We start from the raw sequence: 17,507 nt of genomic DNA on the forward strand, positions 1-17,507 counted from the left end.
ATCTCGAAATATGCCTTCGTGCATAAGTACTGATGCTTTTGCTGAAATCCTTAATTATATTTCCTGCAATCAGAAAATCTTGAACTGCGGTGGCGGTTATACCGCCAACCGGTTTACAACCTTGATATATATATATATATCAATGTATTTAAAGCATATAATCAAATATGTGATACAAAATACCTGCCATCGCTGGGCATGAAGTTGGCTTAGCCAGGCTTGAAACGGAGTATTTATAAACCGTTACCATCAAAGGGGAGAAAGCAACTCCCATGTAAATCGTGCTGGGTCATTATGAGCCCCCCTGCTACTTCATGATGTTAACAGGAAAGTTAAATCGGGCATATTTCTCCGGAATACAAATGAACCGATTTCCGTCAGCTGAACCGGTAAAAAAGTGTTGTTGGTTTAAAGGAAACACAACAAAAATTGAAGAATAGTCATAAAAGAAATATGGCAGCAAAGGCAATGATAAAAACTGTTTGCAAAAACATGCTTTACTGAGCTGATCAGATGGTGTTACCATGGTCGGACAGGACCAAGCCCCCAATAGGAGTGACAATGGTTCAAGTCAGCCAGGTCCCCAAATGAAACCGTGGCAATTATGCCGATCAAAAGGCGTGGCAATGGTTCGGGTTCGACCAAGCCCCCAAGTGATTTTGTGGCCTTAGGCCGACCAAGAGGCGTGACTGGTTCAGACTTGACCATGTCCCCAAGTGATCTGGTGGCTTTCGCCTATCAAAAGGTGTCGCGTTGGTTCGGACACGACCAAGGCCCCAAGTGATATCACAAAGCTATTTGAAAAGCAAATTTCAAGGGGTAAACCGGAGGCCATTTTAAAACAGAACCACTCCATGTAACCTCGCATGATATGAAAGGACAGAGACCCTGCTGTAGTTGAGGCTCCGGTTTTATTATATCAATGATAATATATACACTGCCATAATATGTACATAGATAGAGCCGATGGCTCAAGTGTAGTAAGGCCGAAGATGAGCTATATTCCACGGCCTGTTGGTCTCCTCCTCTGATGTGCGTGAGTTTTTATGCTCTCGAATATCAATCAGATAGTACGACCCGTTGTGCAGATTTTTGCTGACCACGAAAGGCCCCTCCCAAGGTGGGGATAACTTGTGCATATCCGTCTGATCTTGGATGAGCCGAAGCACCAAATATCCTTCTTGAAAAGTTCTGGTTCTGACCCGGCGACTGTGATAGCGATGAAGATCTTGTTGATAAATCGCCGAGCGGGCAGCCGCTATGTCACGCTCCTCATCTAATAGGTCCAAAGCATCTTGCCGTGCTGTATCATTGTCCGCTTCAACATAAGCCGCCACACGAGGCGAATCGTGCCGGATATCACTAGGGAGAACCGCCTCCGCTCCGTAGACCATAAAAAATGGTGTGTATCTTGTAGATCGGTTCGGTGTAGTGTTGATACTCCATAGTACAGATGGTAGTTCTTCAACCCAACATCCCGGTGTTCTTTGTAAGGGAACCATAAGCCGGGGTTTGATGCCTCGCAAGATCTCTTGATTAGCTCGTTCTGCCTGCCCATTGGACTGGGGGTGAGCCACTGATGATATGTCAAGCCTGATGTGCTCACGTTCACAGAATTCCTTCATAGCACCCTTGGATAGATTGGTACCATTGTCAGTAATGATACTGTGTGGAAAGCCAAACCGGAAAATCACCTTTTTAATGAACTGCACCACTGTAGCTGCATCACACTTGCTGACAGGCTTCGCTTCAACCCACTTGGTAAACTTATCAACTGCCACCAAAAGGTGGGTTTTCTTATCCTTGGATCTTTTAAAAGGTCCGACCATATCCAGCCCCCATGTTGCAAATGGCCAAGTAATTGGAATCATCCTCAATTCTTGAGCCGGCACATGAGCACGCCTTGAAAATTTCTGACAGCCATCACACCGTTTAACTAAGTCCTTCGCATCAGCATGAGCTGTCAACCAGTAAACCCATGACGAAATGCCTTAGCCACCAGAGACTTTGAACCGGCATGGTGACCACAATCCCCTTCATGAATTTCGCGTAAAATTTCACAACCTTCCGCAGGAGAGACGCAGCGTTGAAACGCCCCTGATACACTGCAATGATGCAATTCGCCATTGATAATTGTCATAGATTTGGATCACCAGACTATCTGCCTGGCTAGAGTCTCATCCTCTGGCAACTCTCCCCGGTTCATGTACGCAAGATAGGGAACTGTCCAATCCGGTATAACATGCAGGGCTGCCACCAATTGAGCCTCCGGATCAGGAATAGCCAAATCCGCTTCATCTAGGAGCTTGACTGACGAATTGTGCAATACATCAAGAAAGACATTAGGCGGGACCGGTTTACGCTGAGAGCCCAACCGGCTTAAAGCGTCCGCCGCTTCATTTTTTTTTGTCGATCCACGTGATCCACCTGATAACCCTTGAACTGACCTGCAACAATGTCCACCTCACGATGATATGCAGCCATGAGTGGGTCTTTAGAATCCCAAGTGCCAGACACCTGTTGAGCAACGAGGTCCGAGTCACCGAAGCACTTAACCCGACTTAAATTCATCTCTTTAGCCATCCGGAGACCATGGAGCAAGGCTTCATACTCAGCTGCATTATTAGTACAAGGGAACATTAAGCGGAGAACATAACAAAACTTATCACCTCTTGGGGAAGTTAACACGACTCCAGCCCCCGAGCCTTCCAATTGCTTGGATCCATCAAAATGGATAGTCCAATATGTGTGATCCAGCTTTTCCTCTGGTGCTTGCAACTCCGTCCAATCATTGATGAAATCAACAAGTGCTTGAGACTTCACCGCCGTCCGAGGCATGTACTTCAATCCGTGCGGCCCAAGTTCTATGGCCCACTTGGCAATCCGGCCAGCCGCCTCCCGGTTCTGTATGATGTCGCCCAAGGGAGCTGAACTGACCACTGCGATGGGGTGCCCTTGGAAATATTGCTTCAACTTCCGGCTTGCCATGAAAACTCCATATACCAGCTTCTGCCAATGCGGATACCTTTGCTTGGATTCGACAAGAACCTCGCTGATATAGTAAACCGGTCGCTGAACCGGATATTCCTTGCCTGCCTCCTTGCGTTCTACCACAATAGCCACACTAACTGCACAAGCATTGGCCGCTACGTATAACAATAACGGCTCTTTGTCGACCGGAGCTGCAAGAACGGGCGGATTGGCTAATTGCCGCTTCAAGTCCTCCAACGCCTCATCAGCAGCTGGACTCCAGATGAATTGATCTGTCTTTCTCAACATCTGATATAAAGGGATGGCCTTCTCTTCGAGGCAGCTGATAAACCGCCTCAGTGCGGCGATCCGACCCGCCAAACGCTGAACATCGTTGATACACTTCGGTTTAGCCAGGGAGGTGATATCCGTAATCTTCTCCGGATTAGCCTCAATTCCTCTGTTGGACACAAGAAAACCCAGTAACTTGCCTGCCGGAACACCAGAAACACATTTGGCAGGGTTAAGCATCATCTTATAAACCCGCAAGTTGTCAAAGATTTCCTTTAAATCATCAACCAGCGTCTCCTTCTGTCTTGATTTGATGACAATATCATCCACATAGGCGTGCACATTGCGGCTGATCTGTTTATCCAGGCAATTCTGTACACACCGTTGATAAGTGGCTTGGGCACTCTTGAGCCCAAAAGGCATAGATACATAGCAGAAGGCTCCAAAGGGAGTAATAAACGCCGTCTTCTCCTGGTCCTGAACCACCATTTTGGTTCGATGATACCCAGAATACGCATCCAAAAAACTCAAATGCTCACAACCCGCCGTGGCATCAATAATCTGGTCAATGCGGGGAAGGGCAAAAGGATCCGTTGGACAAGCCTTGTTAAGATCCGTATAATCCACACACATACGCCAAGTGCCATTTTTCTTAAGAACCAGCACCGGATTAGCAAGCCACTCTGGATGAAAGACTTCTACGATAAAGCCAGCTGCTAAGAGCCTGGCTACCTCCTCCCCAATGGCTTTGCGCCTCTCTTCGTTAAACCGGCAGAGAAATTGCTTTACCGGTTTATACTTGGGATCAACATTAAGAGTGTGCTCAGCGAGTTCCCTCGGTACACCTGGCATGTCAGAAGGCTTCCATGCAAAAATGTCCCGATTATCACGGATGAACTCGATGAGCGTGCTTTCCTATTTAGGGTCCAAGTTGGCACTGATAGTGAACTGCTTGGACGAATCGCCAGGCACGAAGTCAACAAGCTTGGTCTCAGCCGCTGATTTGAACTTCAGATCTGAATCATGCTCCGTAGTTGGCTTCTTCAAAGGGGTCATGTCTGCCGGATCAACATTGTCCTTATAATATTTTAACTCCTCCGTGGCACAAACCGACTCTGCATAGGCCGCATCACCTTCCTCACATTCCAAAGCAACCTTGCGGCTCCCATGAACCGTTATTGTCCCTTTGTGACCCGGCATCTTGAGCTGCAAATAGATATAACAAGGCCGTGCCATGAACTTGGCATAAGCCGGCCGCCCAAACAAGGCATGATACGGGCTCCGGATCTTCACCACCTCAAAGGTTAGTGTCTCGGATCGGGAATCATGCTCGTCCCCAAAAGCCACCTCCAGGGCTATCTTACCAACAGGATATGCTGATTTGCCAGGCACCACACCATGGAGCATCATATTAGACGGTCTGAGATCCTTGTCTGTTAGCCCCATGCGGCGGAATGTCTCATAGCACATGATGTTAATACTGCTCCCTCCATCCATGAGTACCTTGGTGAATTTATAACCTCCCACCTGAGGGTCTACCACTAATGCCAACTGGCCCGGATTGTCAACCCGAGGGGGGGGGATGATCCTCCCTGCTCCACACGATAGGCTGCTCTGACCAGCGTAGATAACGCGGTACGGCCGGTTCAACAGAGTTCACTGCTCGCTTATGACGTTTCCGGTCGCGCTTATCCGAGGTAGTTGTGAAAACGTGATACTGCCCATTGTTCAACTGTTTTGGCTGGCTCTGATAACCCGACCGCTGCTGCTACTGCTGTTGGTTGTAACCCCCTTGACCGTTCTGATTATCCTGGCTATTATTACCACCCTGACTGAAACCTGAACCGGAAGCTCCATCGTGACCCGGCCCATGGAAACCGGATCCTGAGCCATCACCTGACCCACGGTCATACCGGAAGGCATTAGAGTTTTTAAATTCCTGCATAATGAAACAATTCTTCCAAAGGTGGTTAGCCGGTGCCTCCTTCGTCCCGTGTTTTGGGCAAGGCTGATTCAGCAAATAGTTTAAGCGATCCGGGTTAGGATTTGGAGCCCCATTGCGATTCGCCACTTTACCTCTGCGCCGCTGACCCTTGTCCTGCGCATTAGTGTTAGCCACAAAATCCATGCTGCCATCCGCCTTACGCTTGCCTCCGTTTCCATGGCCCGCCGATTTGTATTGATGCCCCTTAGAGTTACTATTCTTTTTTCCCTTCCCTTCTTCGTCATCGTCAGTCTTAGGATCCTTGGTACTATCAGAATCAGCATCCTTCACTAAAGCGGCCATGAGAGTTCCCATGTCATTACAGAAACGCCCTAACTTTTGCTTTAGAGGCTTAAACCGGCAGTTGCCCTCCAGGGTTAAGATCGCAGAGTCAGCATTGATCCTGTCAGACGAGTGCAAGACTTCAGAAACGCGGCGTACCCAATGGGTTGTTGACTCTCCATCCTCCTGAACACAAGCCGCCAAGTCTACTATGGACTTAGGCTGCTTACACGTATCTTTGAAATTCTGGATAAACCGGGTCCGCAATTGGGCCCATGAACTGATAGAATTAGGCGGCAGGCCCGTCAACCAAGTATGGGTTGTGCCTTCCAGCATCATGGTGAAGTATTTTGTACATGCAGTCTCATCCACATCCAGCATCTCAATTGCCATCTCATAACTCTCTACCCATGCTTCTGGAGATAAATTAGCGGTGTAATTCGGCACCTTGCATGGGCCCTTGAAGTCCTTGGGCAGGCGTACATTGCGTAAAGCGGGGACTAAACAGAGTACTCCCAAGCTAGATGCGACCCCTGGCCCGGCAGAGGTGGTAGGACGAACCGGTGTAAGCTGATCCGCCACGTTCTGTGCTGCTAACTCGGCCTCCCTTCGTGCCCGGGCCCGGTCCACGACATCCTGAACATCGTGAACACCACCGGCCGGGTTATTGCCACGGGCCGCTTCACGGCCCCGCGCATTGCTTGATATGGCCGGTTCATCCAGGCACCTACTATAGCTTCGGCTTGGACGAGGTGTGGAATGAATCCGGTCGCGGCTGTATGAATATGCCTCCTGTTGTATCAAAGCGGTCCGGAGAAGTTCCTTAACCCGGCGCGTCTCTATTGCTTGCGGAGTGTCTCCTTCAACCGGGATAGCTTCTAATCGCGCAGCAGCTGCGACAAGATTGTCCATAGGATTAGAATAATGACCCGGAGGTGTCTGGACTGGCGGAGGAATCACAATGTTCTGCCAAGGAGGTTCCATCAGGCGGGGTTGGACCGTCGCTCCTGGCCCTGGTGCCTCGACCCGGTTTACCTCTAGGTGCCCTGGCGGATTATTGGTTCCCGCTCCCAGAGTGTGAAAGAGATTTCGAGGGTCGAACCCTAACGGCAGGCGTGATCTGTGCTTCCGCTTCAAGACTTCCTGTGATGCGTTGTGGTCGAGCATAAGTTTATAGGCCTGGGCGTCCAAAGCGGCCCGCTCTGCGGCCATCCTGTCCTTTTCTGCTGCTAAGTCGGCTTTGCCTTGTGCGATCTGCTCTCTCACTTTTGCAATCTTTGCATCATGGGCCTCCTGATCCGCCGGATTGGCCTCTGCCATAAGTACAGCTAGTGCATCAAACAGGTCCGACAGAACTTGAACCGGTGGGCGCACAAGGCCTCCTGCCCCTGCTGCCGCTGCCGCTGCTGATCCGGAGAGCATTGCTGCGGCGGTCGAGGAGTGATTCGCCGCCTGTGTACCGGCCATGAATATTTCCAACCCGGTTGATCTGCTCAGGGGGGTCCGGAATGTTGTCGCCATCGGAACAGCCCCTAATCTGGTCGTCTTGCAACTGGTACAATGATTCGGTCTCTCCGGTTGAGGATTCGTCACCGAAATAGACGACGGTCTCGCTACCATATTCTGATTCGTTCCCATGCTCTCCTCCGTGGATGACTCCCACAAAGGCACGCCTCACGGCCGGTTTAACCTGGGTAGCTCTCGCACGCTGAGCCGTCTCGGCGAGGTCGGTGCGGATGTCCGGCTCAGGCCCAGGCTCACCAATCTTGCCGATAAAAACGTGTATGCCACCAAAGGGGACCCGGTACCCGTACTCGATCGAGCCGTCTTCAGGACCCCATCCTGCATCATCGATGTAGAGCTTGCCGCGACGACTCTTGGTCATACGGCCCACAGCATAGCCTTCGAGTCCTTTGAGCTTGCCCTCCAAGATCATCAAACCGTCGTGCGATAGCCCCACGGTGGGCGCCAACTGTCGTGGATTTGTCACGGCAGATGTCCTCATGAAAGAACTTAGTCGTGGAGCCATCGCTACGGGTTAACTTGAAGGGGTTAAAGCGGACACAAAGACACAAGGGTTTATACTAGTTCGGCCCCTTCGATGAAGGTAAAGCCTACGTCTAGTTGTGATGGAATTGATGTGGTTTCGATGGCTAGGGAGCAAACAAGCTTCTCCTAGGCTCGAGTTGTTGTTGTCTGTCCTTGAACCGCTGCCGGGCCGTCCCCTTATATACACTGGTGACGCCCGTCGGTCCACAGAGTCCCACACCGGTTCATACTCGTATCCCAGTTGGTCTCTCTCTATTCCTAACTTACAATACAAGTTTACATACCAAGCCAGTTTACGGCTACAGGTTCTAAACCGACTACAGGCCTTGGGCCTTCATCTGCTTAATCACCTTTACACTACTAATGAAGTTAACCCGGCCCAGGTAGGCCAGTTTACACCCAGTGGTAATATCCCCAACACACTTCGTAGCCACTGTCGATGATTTAACCGACATGCTCGACTTCTACTCCGAAGACATCGATGGTATGGACGCCGATGAAGGAGACGACCAAGAACCAGCACCTATAGGGAACTAGAAAGCCACCTCATCATATGACATATACATGGTGGACACCCCCAAAGCAGGGGATGGCGAGGAAAAAATGGAGGATGACCCCTCCAAGAAGCAACCCAAGCGCCAACGTCAACGGCGCCGCTCTAAATCCCGCCAAAGCAAGAACGGCGAATCCGGCACCGGAGATAACAACACGCCGGACAGTGCCGAAGATAACCCCCTCCAGCAGGATTCAGTGCAGGAGGACGAAGGAGCCAGCCCTCATGAGAGAGCGGCCGACAGAGAGGTTGAGGATGACAACTATATGCCTTCCTCCGAAGATGAGGCAAGCCTCGACGACGACAAATTCATCGTGCCAGAGGATCCCGTCAAACAAGAGCGTTTCAAACACAGGCTTACAGCCACGGCACGCAGCCTCAACAAAAAACAGCAGCAGCTTAGAGCTGACCAAGACTTGCTAGCCGACAGATGGACCGAAGTCCTGGCGGCCGAAGAGTATAAACTCGAGCGCCCCTCCAAGAACTACCCAAAGCGCAGGCTGCTACCCCAACTAGAGGAGGAAACAACTAAACCTACATCACCAGTGTACGATGTGCCCGATCGGCCACCCTGTGGCCGCAACAGAGTGGCCTTCAGGCCCTCGACCCAAGCCGCACCTCGGCACCGCTCAAAACATGCCAGAGTATGGGGAGACGCAACAGACCTGCAAGACCTATTGGAGAACAAGGCAAGGCAAGCAAGATCGATCTACGGATCGCATGGGCGGCCCGCATCACGTGATATGATAAATACGGCTAGGCCGAATACAACAGACCAAGCTCATCCGAGCTGCGCCGCGATATAGCCCAGTACAGGGGCGCCGCACGCCCACTATGCTTCACAGACGAAGTAATGGATCATCAAATCCCCGAGGGTTTTAAGCCCGTAAACATTGAATCATATGATGGCACAACTGATCCCGCGGTATGGATCGAGGATTATCTCCTTCATATCCACATGGCCCGCGGTGATGATCTACACACCATCAAATACCTCCCGCTCAAGCTTAAAGGACCAGCGCGACATTGGCTTAACAGCCTGCCAGCAGAGTCAATTAGTTGCTGGGAGGACCTGGAATCCGCATTCCTTGACAACTTCCAGGGCACTTATGTGCGACCACCAAACGCCGATGACCTAAGCCACATAATCCAGCAGCCAGAAGAATCGGCCAAACAATTCTGGACATGGTTCCTAACCAAGAAAAATCAAATAGTAGACTGTCCGGATGCCGAGGCCCTTGCAGCCTTCAGGCACAATATCCGAGACGAATGCCTTGCCCAGCACCTGGGATAGGAAAAGCCGAAATCTATGGCAGCCCTTACGACACTCATGACCCGCTTCTGCATGGGCGAAGACAGTTGGCTAGCTCATAGCAATAACATAACCAAGAGCCCTGGTAATTCGGATACCAAGGACAACAATGGCAAGTCATGTCGCAACAAGCACAAGCGCCGCATTAATGGCGACAATACTGAGGATACTGCAGTCAACGCCGGATTTAGAGGCTCTAAACCCGGTCAGCGGAAGAAGCCATTCAAAAGAAACCCTCCGGGCCCATCCAACATAGACCGGATACTCGACCGCTCGTGCAGATTCATGGCAGCCCCGAACAACCAGCCAACCACACCAACAGGGATTGTTGGGTGTTCAAGCAGGCAGGCAAGTTAAGTGCCGAAACCAGAGATAAGGGGCTGTGTAGCGATGACGAGAAGGAGCCCCAGCCGCCGAACAACAGAGGACAGAAGGGATTCCCCCCGCAAGTGCGGACGGTGAACATGATATACGCAACCCACATCGCCAAGAGGGAGTGGAAGCGTGCTCTCAAGGACGTCTATGCGTTGGAGCGAGTCGCCCCAAAGTTCAACCCATGGTCCTCCTGCCCGATCACATTTAATCGAAGGGACCACCCCACTAGCATCCGTCACAGCGGATTTGCCGCATTGGTCCTAGACCCAATCATTGACGGATTTCACCTCACCAGAGTCCTCATGGACGGCGGCAGCAGCCTGAACCTGCTTTATCAGGATACAGTGCGAAAACTGGGTATAGATCCCTCAAGGATCAAACCCACAAAGACAACCTTTAAAGGTGTCATACCGGGTGTAGAAGCCAGCTGTACAGGCTCAGTTACACTCGAAGTGGTCTTCGGATCCCCGGATAATTTCTGAAGCGAAGAGTTAATCTTCGACATAGTCCCATTCCGCAGTGGCTATCACGCCCTGCTCGGACGAACCGCATTTGCAAAGTTCAATGCGGTGCCACACTATGCATATCTGAAGCGCAAGATGCCAGGCCCTCGCGGAGTCATCAAGGTAAATGGAAACACCGAACGCTCTCTCCGAACGGAGGAGCACACAGCGGCCCTGGCGGCGGAACTACAGAGAAGCCTCTCAAGGCAGCTCTCCAATCCGGGTATCAAACGTCCGGACAACGTCAAGCGCGCCCGAAGCAACCTACAACAGAGCCGGCCGGCACGATCCGAGCAAGCATAGCAGTGCGGCCCCAACCCCAGCCCTCGTCAGATGGTGCTATCGGTACCACGCGTACATAATTACGCTTTGAAAATACCATGGGCATAAGGGGCGGGGCACAACTACGGCACGCCCAGAATGCGGCTCAACCGCACTTAGGGGCTCCCTACTCGGCCGTTTTCCTTTTTATTATATATACTTTCAGGACCCAACTACTCAGAAGACCTGTCCGGCAATACACTCGTCGAACGCACGATGCAACAGCTAGGGTGAGGACAAGCCGCATCGAATGTCCAGGTGGCCTCTATAACGAGTTAAATACCTATTTTTACTTACAAAACCCGCAGCTTGCCCCTGGAGGGGGACATGTCAAATAATCCCATCTCTTGCTTATCGCACTATTTGTATCGTTCTGCTTTCATAGCAGCCCCTTAATAATAAACAATACATAGCTTCTATCTATTATTGTATTCCTTTTTTATATATATGTTCAGTCATGACATTATGCAGCCATACACTTTGGTACGTCCAATACACCAGGGGCTTAAGCACCCCATAACATGGTGTGAGAAGACCGAACACTCTCATGAGTGCGGCACCCCGAACTTATAGCACTATATGCATCGGCTCCGAATCATGTCTTTGGTCAATAGTTGGGTTTGCCCGGCTCCCATGTTTTGGTACCTTACGTTCCAGATTGTTGGCTAAGGTAGCGCTGGGAGAACTATTGCGATTGTGCCCCAGTTGAGTTGGGTTAACACCTCAGTAGAGAAAGCTAAAACTGACTGTCATGATAGTGCGAGAGACCGGTCGCTATTCGCGAGGTTTTTCGACTCCTTAAAGACTTATGCCGCTTAGAGCGAGGAATCGGACTGATCCGGCCTAGGCATGGATAGCGCCCCGAACTCGGTCTTCCGAATACTAGGGGCTTCGTCGAAATTTAAAATTATAGAATTCTATGGCTAAGTGAGAGTGATAAAGCATTATAAGTCTGACGGCCTGGTTCATTTTGCTGAGCGCCTCCCTAGATGGACCCAAGAATGGGAACAAGAGCACTCAGGTTTATCCCGAACACCCCAGCACTCGTGGCATGGGGGTCGAAGCCGACGACTTGCATCTCTCAGATTTGATAAACGGTCGCATAGAAGGTAATATTTTAAATTAACAAGCGTTGCTTAACGCATATGAACAAAGTTTTCAGCGTACAGGATAACAGATGCGAGCCTACTCAAAAATTACATCTTTGGAGCATTCGTCCACTATACAGCGAGCACCCTTCAGGAAACCCTTATAATACATCTCGGGCGTGCGATACTCCTTGCCCGATGGTGGCGCATCCGTCAAAAGCTTCTCAGCATCCAGCTTGCCCTAGTGCACTTTAGCACGGGCAAGGGCCCGACGGGCACCTTCGATGCAGACGGAGCGCTTGACGACCTCAATCCACGGACACGCGTCCACCAGCCGCCGCACTAGACCGAAGTAGCTCCCAGCCATGGCTTCTCCAGGCCACAGCCGAGCTATGAGGCCCTTCATGGCCTGTTCGGCCACCTTGTGGAGCTCGACTAGCTGCTTCAGCTGGTTGCTCAGGGGCACCGGATGTTCGGCCTCATCATACTGAGACCAGAACACTTTTTCCATCGAGCTCCCCTCTTCGGCTCGGTAGTATGCGGCAGCATCAGAAACACTACAGGGCAGATCGGCAAACGCTCCTGGAGAGCTCCGGATTCGGGTAAGTAGCAGATAATTAACTTTTATATTCTTGCTTTGCATAAAGAATGCCTTACCCGCTGCCATTTTCTTCATCGCCTCGATCTCCTGGAGGGCCTTCTGGGCTTCGGCCTTAGCGTTTTTGGCACTCTCAAGAGCCAAGGCGAGCTCGAACTCTCGAGTCTTCGAGTCACGCTCCAAACTCTCGTGTTTTTCCACGAGAATCTGGAGCTCTTGCCGCACCTCCGCCACCCGCGCCTCCTGCTTCTCTCGCTCGGCGCGCTCCAGGGCCGCACTGTTTTCGGCCTTGGAGACCGCCTCCTTCAGGGTCGCCGCCTCGGCCGTGGCCCCTGCAACATTTACATGCGGTATTACATACCCTCCTTGTCCTCGAGCTGCTTCTTGGCACGACCGAGCTCGTTCTCGGACCGCTCGAGGCTTCCCTTCAATGCATTGACCTCCACAGTCAGTGCAGCAGAGGTCAGCAGCGCATCCTGCATTCCCATATCGACATATTTTTATTAGACTCTTGCATATATCTTTTTAGATCCTCAGCTCGGCTTTTCTTCCCGAACGCCGAACCGAGCATCAGGGGCTACTGTCTATGCGGTAACAGTTTTATATGTTTTGAACACATACCTCAAAGCCTGTTAACAGACTTGTACAGGCTTTTATCAGCCCGCTCTTGGCGGACTGAACCTTTTGAATCAACGCACTCATAACAGTGCGGTGTTCCTCGTCGATGGAGGCGCCGTTAAGCGCCTCCAGCAAATTGTCCAGCGCCTCCGGATGGATGGATGTCGCCGGCAGCGTAGGCTTGCCCTTCTTATGAAGGCGCCGCCTGTCGGACTCTGGAACCGCTGGTAGTTCCAGAGCAATGTCTGGCCCGGGGCCGGACTTAGACCCCTCCGGGGCTTTACCCCCTTTGGGCCTGGAGTCCGGGAGGTCGCCTTGGGGCGCCTCCAGGACCACCTCCTCCTGGTTCGGTCCCTTTTGGGACTCCACCTCGGCGTCGTCCGCAGGGAGCGGGGAGGAGGCCGTCGGAAGTGAAGCGCTATTCACATCCGACGAATTCAGGGAGCCGCTCGACGAATCGCCGAGCTGAGCTCTGGGTGGACTACATGATTAAAATTCAGCGTTAGCCATTACCAAATAATAGAGGAGCGTCATGAGTCATTCGGGTAACCGGACACTTACGATTTTGCCACGGGCTTGACCCTGGATGGCCATTCCTCTCCGTCGTCTTCAGCATCAGAGGCGTACTCTGGCAGAAGGGTCTTCCCCTTCTTGGACCCTCCAGCCTCCCCAGTTGGGGCGGCCTTCCATTTCTTTCCTCCCCCCGTTGGAGAGGGAGAGGCTTCTTCTTCTTCTTCCTCCTCCTCATCTTTCGAGGCGGAGGGTGCGTCGGGGTTGTCGGGCGATGAATCCGACACCACCAGGCGCCGGGAGCTCTTTCGAGTCCCCATGGCCTTCTTCTTGGCCTTCTTCTCCGGCACCACGTGAGGTGCCGGAACCAGCAGCCCCGTCAATCGGGCGTCCGCTGGATCTTCTGGTAAGGGAGCCGGACAACTAACCTGTCCGGACTTCTTCAGCCAGTCCTGTCAAAGGTAGGGGAGTTTAGATCCCGCATAGAGTCAGACTATGAAAGAAAAGAGTCCCGTAAAGGGTAGAATAACTTACCTCGTTAGCCCGACGCCGCGAGCTAAATCCTTAAACAGCACCTTCTAGGCATCTTCGTACATAGTATCGAAGAGCCCGCTCAAGGCTTGGTGTTGTGCCGGATCGAACTCCCACAATTTGAAGGCCCGTTGTTGGCATGGGAGGACCCGGCGGATAAGCATGACCTGGACTATGTTGACGAGCTTGAGGTTCTTGCTGACCAGCTTTTTGACGCAGGTTTGGAGTCCGGTCAGCTCTTCCGAATCTCCCCATGTTAAGCCCTTCTCTTTCCAGGAGGTGAGCCATGTGGGAAAGCTAGATCGGAATTCGGGGACCGCTTCCCATTTGGGGTCGCATGGCTCGGTGATGTAGAACCACCCCGATTGCCATCCTTTTATTGTCTCCACGAAGGAGCCCTCGAGCCATAGGAGGTTGGCCATCCGGCCCACCATGGCACCTCCGCACTCCGCTTGGCGGCCGCTCACCACTTTCGTCTTGACATTAAAAGTCTTCAGCCATAAGCCGAAGTGGGGCTGGATGCAGAGGAAGGCCTCACACACGACGATGAACGCCGAGATGTTGAGGATAAAGTTCGGGGCCAGATTGTGGAAGTCCAGACCGTAATAGAACATGAGCCCCCGGACGAACGGGTGAAGAGGAAAACCCAGTCCGCGGAGGAAATGAGGGAGAAGGACAACCCTCTCATGAGGCCTGGGGGTAGGGATGAGTTGCCCCGCATCTGGAAGCCAGTGCGCGATGTCGTCAGACAAGTATCCGGTCGTCCCCAACTTTTTGATTTGCCCCTCCGTGACGGAGGAGGCCATCCATCTACCTCCCGCTCCGGACATGATTGGAGTAGGTTGAGGTGGGAAGTGCGGGCTTGGGCATTGGAGCTCGAGCGCGCAGGGACGAATAAGCAAAGGAGGACGAAGGCGTGAATGGAAAGGGAGGATTCTTATCCCATTATATGGGCGGCCAAAACTACGAGCCCCCACCGGCCTAATAAAACTCGCTTATCTCCCAAGCGCCGCGGTTAATGGCGCGGTTGGGTTACCCACGCCCGTATTGATGAGAATCCCGGAATAAGGGGACACGATCTCTGCTTTGACAAGACGTGCCAAGGAAACAACCTCACTAAACGCACTGAGGTGGAATGGTAAAATGAATAAAAGCCTGGCCATGGCGTGAGGTCACGCTACGGAATACATCAGCAGATTAGATTGGTGCAAATGTTATTCTCTCTATGGTGGCATGTGGAACTTATTTTGCAGAGCCGGACACTATCCTGGTGTTCAACATCTTCTATGAAGTATTCGGAAGAGGAACCCGCCTTGCAATGCCGAAGACAACTTGCGCGCCGGACTCGCCGTTATTGAAGCCTGGTTCAGGGGCTACTGAGGGAGTCCTGGATTAGGGTGTGTCCAGATGGCCGGACTATGACCTTTGGCTGGACTCCCGGACTATGAAGATACAAGATTGAAGACTCCGTCCTGTGTCCGGATGGGACTTTCCTTGGCGTGGAAGGCAAGCTTGGCAATACGATATGAAGATCTCCTCCCATTGTAACCGACTCTGTGTAACCCTAGCCCTCTTCGGTGTCTATATAAACTGGAGAGTTTTAGTCCGTAGGACGAACAACAATCATACCATAGGCTAGCTTCTAGGGTTTAGCCTCTCTGATCTCGTGGTAGATCAACTCTTGTAATACCCATACCATCAATATTAATCAACCAGGAGTAGGGTTTTACCTCCACCGAGAGGGCCCAAACCTGGGTAAAAACATCGTGTCCCTTGTCTCCTGTTACCATCCGCCGAGACGCATAGTTCGGGACCCCCTACCCAAGATCCGCCGGTTTTGACACCGACATCATGTGTGTATCCCCGAGCTGTTGTGTTTCTATTTGTTCGGCGACATGGTGTCGGCTGGTGTTCGGGATGAGTTGCCGCTTTATCTCGACCACGCGGTGGTCGGTCAGCCGCATTATGCGCTGGTAGTACGGGCTCCAGCACCTCGTCATCGAATTGAGGTAGTAATTTACGCTTCGGGTAACTTTTGGTTGGGCATTCGAGTCCATATTCCTCAGCTGCCAGGACCTCAGTCCATCTATCAATCAGCAAATCTTGGTCAGCTTGAAGCTATTGCTGCTTCTTCTTCAAGCTCTTTGCAGTGGCTATTAGCCGGCGCTTAAAACGCTCCTGCTCGACGGGATCCTCCGGCACGATAAATTCTTCATCGCCAAGGCTCACCTCGTCCTCAGGGAGAGGCATGTAATTGTTGTCCTCCGAGTCATCGTTCACGGCCTATTCATCAGGGCTGGCTCACCCATCTTCCCATTCAACATGTTCGAAAGTTGGCTTGGCGGGGTCTTCGTTGTCTTCGGTATCATCCGGAGTGCTATTTTCTCTTGTGCCGGTATCGCTATTTTTACCATGGCGTGGTTTAGAGCGGCGCCACTGACGTCGGTGCTTTGGCTGCTTCTCAGGAGGTTTATCCTCAACTAGATTCTTTTTGTCATCGCCATTGTCTTCTTTGGGGGTATCCACCATGTATATGTCGTATGAGGAGGTGGTTGTCCAGCGCCCTGTGGGCGGTGGTTCCTGTTCTTCTCCAGCGTAGTCGTCCAAATTGTTGATGTCTTCAGAGTCGAAATCAAGCATGTCGGTCAAGCCGTCGACAGTGGCTATCAAGTGGGTGGTGAGTGGGTAACGAAGTTCTTCGTTGTCCGCTTCCTACTCGAGCCGGACATAGTTCGGCCAAGAATCTCCTGCCAAGAAGAGGGATTTCAATGAGTTTAACACATCGCCTAAGGGTGAGTGTTGGAAGATGTCCGAGGAGTTGAACTCCAAGATCGGCGCCCAGTCAGGTTCGATGGGCGCGGATAGACGTGGTTCGGAGCCTATGGCCGGAGACGAGTCCGAGGTTCCGATGACACAGGCCTCGCTAGAGGTTGGACCTGTGTTCAGATCTAACGCCGTTGAGTCTGCGGCTTCCATGGCGAGGTTGAGCTTCCTGTCCTCGGATGGCGCGCTCTGCTCTGGATCTAGGGCCATAGCGGTTACAGGTGATGTCTCCTGAGCACAGTCCGATGACAGATTTAGGTCATGTTCATCGTGGCGGCAGGGTGCGGCTGTCATGGGCTCAAATTCGTCGAAGATCAAGTCTCCGTGGATGTCGGCGATGTAGTTCAAGCTTCCAAACCTAACTAGATGGCCAGGGGCGTAGCCGTCAATCTGCTCCAGATGGCCAAGCGAGTTGGCCCGCAGTGCAAACCCACCGAATATGAAAATCTATCCGGGGAGAAATATCTCACCCTGGATTGCGTTGTTGTAGATGATTGAAGCATCCATCAAGCCTTACAATGATGACGCAAAGGACCTCTCAATGAAAGGATCAATGTCGGTGTCAAAACCGGCAGATCTCCGGTAGGGGGTCCCGAACTGTGCGTCTAAGGCTAATGGTAACAGGAGGCAGGGGACACAATGTTTACCCAGGTTCGGGCCCTCTTGATGGAGGTAATACCCTACTTCCTGCTTGATTGA

Source organism: Triticum dicoccoides, chromosome 7B (genome assembly GCF_002162155.2).
Source record: "Triticum dicoccoides isolate Atlit2015 ecotype Zavitan chromosome 7B, WEW_v2.0, whole genome shotgun sequence".
Classification (NCBI taxonomy): domain Eukaryota; kingdom Viridiplantae; phylum Streptophyta; class Magnoliopsida; order Poales; family Poaceae; genus Triticum; species Triticum dicoccoides.